This window comes from Haliotis rubra, unplaced genomic scaffold (genome assembly GCF_003918875.1).
Source record: "Haliotis rubra isolate DU_JTF1 unplaced genomic scaffold, ASM391887v1 Scf1610, whole genome shotgun sequence".
Lineage (NCBI taxonomy): Eukaryota > Metazoa > Mollusca > Gastropoda > Lepetellida > Haliotidae > Haliotis > Haliotis rubra.
This window is the reverse complement of record NW_025765571.1, coordinates 122,354-130,506: the sequence shown is the minus strand read 5'-3', so window position 1 is coordinate 130,506 and position 8,153 is coordinate 122,354.

The window sequence follows — 8,153 nt, the reverse complement described above, 5'->3', positions numbered from 1 at the left end:
ACATAACAATTTCTCTCCTGGCAGCGAGGTGGGTGTCAATATAATACTACTTACAATATTATTGTTACTTCGACCACAACCTCACTTCCGAGGAAGAAATCGTTATGTTACAAGTTGTGTCATGGAAAATCTTTATGGTCATCAATCATATACATATTTTACTACAACTAGTAAGTAGTTTTGATTCTTTAACTTCCGTGAAGCGATCTGAACACAAGTAAGATATCGTTTCAGGCTTCCACAACGCTAAACCGCACTCACAAACATAACCCATTTAGCACGAACTGCGGGTCCTGTGGAAATCTGTGCATGGTGACACCATCGCCCGACCCTAGGAGCAATTGACGACAAAGCAACGATTCAGCATGTCGTCGTTGATGTCGAGAAATCATCAAAATGATGAGCATGCTACACACTTTCTATACAACTAACTGAAAATCGTTCCTCATATGACGTCACTGCAGTGCTCTGGCGACAGAGTTACGTAACCTGTCTGTGGTTTCGTTGGCGGGCGAGAGAGAAGCAGGCGACTTTTTGGCCACTTTTAATCGCTCGGTATTAATTAACCACAAGTTTTTAAAGAATAAATTTGGTGTTCCGCATAAGACTAACCACAAATCTTTCATATGTAATGGTTAAAAGAGTAACAAAAAACAAAGTTTAGTGGTTCTTTAACACCAGCAAGGGCATAGTAAGAGACCGGGATAGACTTTTTACTGACATGCTGGAAATAGATATTGTCTCCGAGATGAAAGAACAAGGTGTTATATATGTTAAACGCTTCACAACCCGGAAAAATAATGAAACCCATCTAACCAACACGTATCTGTTCTCTTTCTCCACTCCGACTGCTCCAAAGTCAATAAAGGCTGGTTACTGTCACATCAAAGTGGATACATACATATCAAATCCACTGAGATGCTTCAAGTGCCAGAAGTATGGTCATGGTGTCAATACCTGCACATTGTCTGTTGTGTGTGCTCACTGTGGTGAGAAAACACACACAACAGAAGATTGTGACAGTACTTACAAAAAGTGCACCAATTGTTCAGGAGACCATCCCTCTTTCTCTAAAGAGTGTCCGATTTGGAGACATCAGATGGAAATAAACAGAATCAAATTTACTCAAAATATTAGTTTTGCCGAAGCGAAACAACTTGTACAAAGATGCGACCAACAAGAGACATATGCTTCAAAAACCAGAAAACCATCTGAGGCAACTCCTAAAATACCTAAATCATCTCCCAGCTGCCAAACAAATTTGACTTGGGTAAAAACCGATTCTCCTCAGATTTTTTCAAGTGCAATATCGACTCAAACAGCGGAGCCACTTTCTGGCATGTCTCAAACTCAATCAGAGCAAGTTCCTGATCCTGACGCATCCTCTTAGTCAACCACAAAGTCTCAATCGCTATCTAATGTCCATCAAATTGCTAAAGGCATGACTAAACCTAAGCCTGATTATTAAAAAAAACAAAGTGGCAGAGCCCCAAAAGGGTCTGAAAATAAAATTAAACTTTACAACAAATATGGATCACTTGAGGACATGGACGTGTCCGAAAACGTCCAATATAGGGCACAAAGCTTGTCGCCCTCCAAAACAGTGCGGGGTAGATCCCAAATAAATCCGCCCGAAAAGATAGTTTATTCCAATAATGTTGTACAGTGGAATTGCAGAGGACTAAGGCATAATTATAATGAATTACTGTTATTAGTCCAGGATTGTATGCCGTCAGCATTCTGTTTGCAGGAGACTTATTTAAAGCAGACAGATCCTTTTGACCTACGTTATTTCAATGCTTATCATTCTTTCTCACCTCCGGGTGACAGGGCCACTGGAGGTTCTTCAATCCTAGTCAAACAGAATGTTATCCATAGCCCTATTACACTTACTTCTAATCTTCAAGCAGTTGCAGTGCGACTCACTTTACACGTTGCATTCACATTATGTTCTTTGTATATCTCACCGTCTTCAGTCATTCAGAAGACTGATCTTCAAAATTTATATGACCAACTCCCAAAACCTTGTATCATTATGGGAGATTTAAATGGCCACAACCCGCTCTGGGGTGGTACAATAACTAATGCTATTAGAAGACTTTTGTTCAGACAATGATGTATGCATATATAATGACGGTTCTAGCACATATTTACATCCTGGCACAGGAACTTATTCAGCTCTTGATTTATCGATTACTACCCCAGACTTATTGAGTGAATTCGAGTGGTCAGTCCACGACGACCTGTGTGGAAGTGACCATTTCCCAACAATTCTAAAAACCCTTGAATCCATCTGATGTTCCTCCATCATCAAGATGGAACTTTAAGAAGGCTAACTGGCTTTTATATGAAACTTTTTGTGCTGACATACTCAAACCTGAACTTTTTCATGATCTTCCTGATGCCATCAACTGTTTTTCAGATGAGCTCAGACACATAGCTGACAAGTGTATCCCCAAATCCTCTGCAGTTCCTCATGTACGTAAACCATGGTTTAACGCTGAATGCAAACAAGCTCGCAAGGCACGAAAGAAAGCTGAACATTATTTCCGTCGTCATCCTATGGTCCACAATTTAACCAAATTTAGAATTTTAAACGCCAAAGCACGGCGTACTTTTAAACAAAATAAACGCCAATCTTGGCGAAACTATGTCTCAAACATCAATTCGCGCACGCCAATATCAAAGGTGTGGAACATGATTCAGAAAATAAAAGGTAAGGGCTCTAAATCTAGCATTAAACATCTAAAAAGTGGAGATGAAATATTAACTGATAAATCTGACATAGCAAATAAACTTGGAGAAACTTTGGCCAAACATTCTTCCTCATCTAACTATGTACCTGAATTCCAGAAATATCAAAGACAGCAGGAAAAGAAATCTATTAATTTCAATTCAGACAATGGGGAAGACTACAATGAAACCTTTTCGATACATGAACTTCATACTGCTCTTGACCAAGCTCACGATACTGCTTCAGGAGCTGATGGTATACATTATCAACTCCTGAAACACTTGCCTGAATCATGTTTAGAGACTCTCCTATCTATTTTTGATGACATTTGGACATCTGGACAATTTCCTTCGTCGTGGCGGGATGCTATAATTGTGCCCATCCCTAAACCTGGACGTGATCATACTGATCCTTCCAATTATAGGCAAATTTCATTAACTAGCTGTGTTTGCAAGACCATGGAACGCATGATAAATAATCGACTTGTTTGGTACTTGGAAACCAATAACCTTATAACTAATATACAATGTGGTTTCCATAAAAACCGTAGTACCATCGATCATTTAGTGCGCTTAGAATCTTTTGAGAAAAATGCCATAATTAATAAACTACATGCAGTGTTGATCTTTTTCGATTTAGAAAAAGCATGGGATTTTAAAAGATTTACATGACTTTGGATTACGAGGCCGTTTGCCTCACTTTATATCCAACTTTTTAAATAACAGGCAATTTCAAGTCCGAGTGGGTTCAACCCTGTCTGACCATTATAATCAGGATCAGGGAGTCTCGCAAGGCAGTATTTTGTCTGTAACACTGTTTAGCATCAAGATTAACAGTTTATCAAAGGTTTTAAACGATTCAATTGATGGATCACTTTCTGTGGATGATTTTAATATTTCTTATCGCGGTAAGAATATGCATACTATTGAACGGCAAATGCAGCTGTGTTTAAATAAAATACATAAATGGTGTCTTGAAAACGGCTTTAAATTTTCTAAATCCAAAACTAATTGTATACATTTTTGTAGAAAATATAAACCGCATAAAGACCCGGAACTGTTTCTCAATGGCACTCCCATCAAAGTTGTAAAGGAGGCCAAGTTCTTGGGTTTAATTTTTGACTCGCATCTAACTTTTCTTCCCCATATCAAGTCCCTAAAAACTAAATGCTTGAAGGCACTTGACTTGTTGAAAGTCGTTTCCAATTCTAAGTGGGGAGGGGATCAAGCTACCCTACTACAATTATATCGATCTTTGGTACGTTCCAAACTTGATTATGGCTCCATCGTTTATGGTGGAGCCTGCAACAGTAATCTCAAACTGTTAGATTCTGTCCACCACCAAGGTCTAAGACTATGTCTTGGTTCCTTTAGAACTTCACCTGTTGACAGCCTCTACGTCGAGGCTGATGAGCCATCTCTTAGACAACGCCGTATAAAATTAACTTTACAGTATATTACAAAACTTTATTCCAATGAGTCAAACCCTGCATATAACTGTGTCTTTAATCCACTAAATGAAGATCTGTATAACAAGAAGCCTTCTCTTGTTCCGCCGCTTGGTATAAGAGTGAAACCTTTTCTTTCTGCTGCTGGCATTGAGCTAGAACATATAGCTCCTTCCCGTTTTCTTTCTTCCCACCTTGGCAATTGGTTAGGCCACAAGTTGACCTAACATTAACTACATTTAAAAAATCAGAAACAAATGAATTACAGTATAAACAAGAATTTAGTCAATTAAGAAATAAATATACTACATACAAATCCTTATTTACAGATGGGTCCAAGGATGGTGGCGCAGTGGCATGTGCCACTGTCGTTGGATCCCGAACAATATCTTCTAGAATACCGGATAACAGCTCTATATTTACAGCAGAAGCAAACGCCATCTTAACAGCTCTTAAATATATTAATAATCACCGTAAATATAAGCAATATATCATCTTTTCAGATTCTCTTTCGTGTCTTCAGGCTATCAAAATTCTTTCTTGCAAACATCCACTTTTATTATAAATTATTGAATTGTACAATGAACTTGCTACTGGCCAATGCGACATCGTCTTTTGTTGGTTACCCAGCCACGTTGGCATTTCTGGGAACACGATGGCTGATATTGCTGCTAAAGCAGCCCTCAACAAATCTGTGACACCACTTCTTATCCCATACTCTGATTATAAAGCCAGCATTAGAACATACATACGCGATCTAATGCAAAAGAAGTGCAAGTAGGTATTAATAAATTACATGCAATAAAACCCTACATTGGTTACACCTACTTGGGTTGTCAGTCCAGATTTGAGGAGGTCATTATGCAACGTTGTCGCATTGGCCATACCAGATATACTCATGAATATTTATTGAAAGGCGAAGATCCTCCGTTTTGTATCCCTTGTGATGAAAGGATCACAGTCAAGCATGTCTTGCTTGACTGCATCGAATATTCCATCACAAGGGATATCTATTTCAAATCCAAAACTCTGAAGGATCTTTTTAATAATGTCAGTTCTCATTTAATTATTGCATTTTAAAAAAAATTAGATTTGTTGACTGATTTGTAAATAGTTAAATATTTTATTATTGGTAGTTTATATCAGTAACTGAGATTGTTAGTGGCTGTACCCTCAAAGGGGGTTGACATAGCGTAAAATTATTGTCCTCCTGAGGGGGTACGTAAGTCCCAAAACTTTCCCAAGTCAATTTAACTGTACCAGGTTTTTAATCGTAGAATATGTGTGCTTTTAATTTATGGCTAGATTTCTCTTCTGTCGCCAATGGCTGAAGGGATGGTGTAAATCCAACTAGGTTCATGCAGGTAGCAAAAGTAATGTAAGTCCCCATGGTTCCTAGTATGGTGATCTACCTTCAGTTGTTGGCGATCTATAGCCCATTTTTACATTGTATTGTCTTCTTTAATTGGAATATTTTAGCTTTGTTCGCTAGTTTTATATTGATATCTGTGATATTCTAGTTGTTTTACTGCCCTTCGTTGGCAGGTTTTTTATAATATACATATATTTCATTTCAATATCGAATGTTCTCGTCACGATATGGCTGAAATATTGCCGATGTGACGTTAAATATTAACTCACTCACTCACTCACTATTTCATTGATACATTCTGATTACTACGTTTCGTAGATAGATGTATTTTAATGATTAGTAGTTTTCATTAGTAATTTAGGTTGTTAGTCGATGTATCATCAAGGAGCTTAAAACATTTTAACAAAATATAATCCTCCTGAGCGGGTACGTAAGTCCCAAAACTTTCAAAGGATTTTTAAATTTACCAGATTTTTTAAATGTACTATGTTTGTCATTTTGGCTACATTTGACTGCCATTGGCATATGACGTCATAATGGTTTACAGTTATGACGTCACAATGTTAATTCATCTGTCACAATGGTATTAGACCTTGACTGACTCGCAAAAAGCTGAAAGTCATGACACGGTAGGCAGTTTCTATCAATTTATGTTGGAGAAACATAATAAACAGAATACTCAACTCGCTTCCGTGAAATACCAGCTTCATTAAACTCGTGAAAGATTTAGTATAAACTTGCTTTTGCTCGTTTGATACCAAATCATTAACTAGTTAAATACAATTGTTATCAAACGGAAGGACATTTAGTATCCACTATTTGTATAATGCAGAGTCAATTGAAAAGTAAGGCAGAACACCATGAAAACAGGAGTTGGTGAAGGTTATGGAATCATACGTCAGCCTTTGCTGTGAAACTGAAAGTTAGTCACTGAAAAGCACCGTACATGACATTGCAAGGTATTCACGTCATTTATAGAGGGAGTCGAATTATTGGGGTAGTGTCGCTGATTAATGTGTCACTTGTATTCTTTAATGAAGTATTCTCTTATCGTTTAACACACTTGAAGTATTTCATTTCATCTTGCCTAAATTATAAGTTCCAAGTACATTAGAATTTACAAAATCTCTATCAGTATGGTGAAAGACGCGATGCTGGGGTACCCGACTGTATTTCAGCTAGCGACCAAAACAAGTTATACATGGCAGAGTAAGGGGGACATCCGTGAGTATTTTGTATTTCTCAGACTGGCTGTCTTAAAATACAGACTACCCGAGAATAAAGAGCTGAACCTCTGCCGTCCTGACGCGATTCCCCGTGTGTCGTGTCAGTTTCAACCACGTGAAGTCCGTGCACTACAGTTCCACCGACACACAGTTGACGGACATCATATGGTGAAGCGGTCTAAGCCAGGTTATAAAACTTGGACAGACTGTATGTAAACCTGTGTGACTGAGATACAACATAGCTTGGAAGTGTTGACACATTTGATGGCGGGGATCTAAAGTGTCATAATCTACATGGCGGAACATGTAATAGCCGCCCGCATCCGGGTCACGGCACGAACTCTGTGTTAGGCGCACAGTGACAGCGGAATGAGTGAGTGAGTTAAAATTATAGTAAGTGAGTTAATATTTAACGTCACATCGGCAATATTTCAGCCATTTCGTGACGACAACATTTGATATTGAAATGAAATATATGTATATTATAAAAAAAAACCTGCCGACGAAGGACAGTAAAACAACTAGAATATATCAGATATGTATGTGAAGCTAGTAATTAAATCTAAAACGTTTTAACTATAGGGGACAAACAATACAGTATTAAAATGGGCTATGAATCGCCAATAACTGAAGGTATATCACCATACCAGGGACAGGTAGGTGGGGTCGTCTCAAAAGCCATATAACTTTTGCGAACGCCAATTTCATGGGGTGGTTTGTGGGGGTAGGGTGAGTTGTGGGGGTAGGGTGAGTTGTGGGGGTGGGGTGTAGAGGGGTGCGGGTGTAGAGGTGTGGGGTGTCGGGTGCACAGGCCCTCGTGTCTGTGCGAGGATTAAAGATTTTATAATGTATATACAAAAAAATGAGATGACCCCCGACTCGAACTGCTTCACAGTATGATACATTATGACAAGGCCGGACACTTCGGTGCACCCTACCCGACTGCTTTGCCGATCGCTACACTACCATCGCATACAATCGATTAAAACTTAATGTAAACATAATCATGGATGATTTGCCTATCGAGCACCACTCATGACACCTACCAATTCTTTATTGTTATTTCTGCAAGTCGATTGAAACCCGATTTTGAGTCAACTAAACGATCTTGACACAAATGGCTGACGATATCGTTTTCCCGGAGGAAATATTGAATTGACACGAGGATTTCATGAAGGTTATTTCCATGGTATTCGCCCCCTTTCTGGTTCTTCAGTTATGTCACAAACAATACCAATTGTTTATATAAATCCTCATCACTTAACTTCAAAAGAGTCTGCCCAAAACGTAAATCTATGCCCTTTCTTTCCTTGTACCATGAATCAAAAATACGAATTGCCCACTGACACTTTTTCTCAGTATTTTTATTTTTGG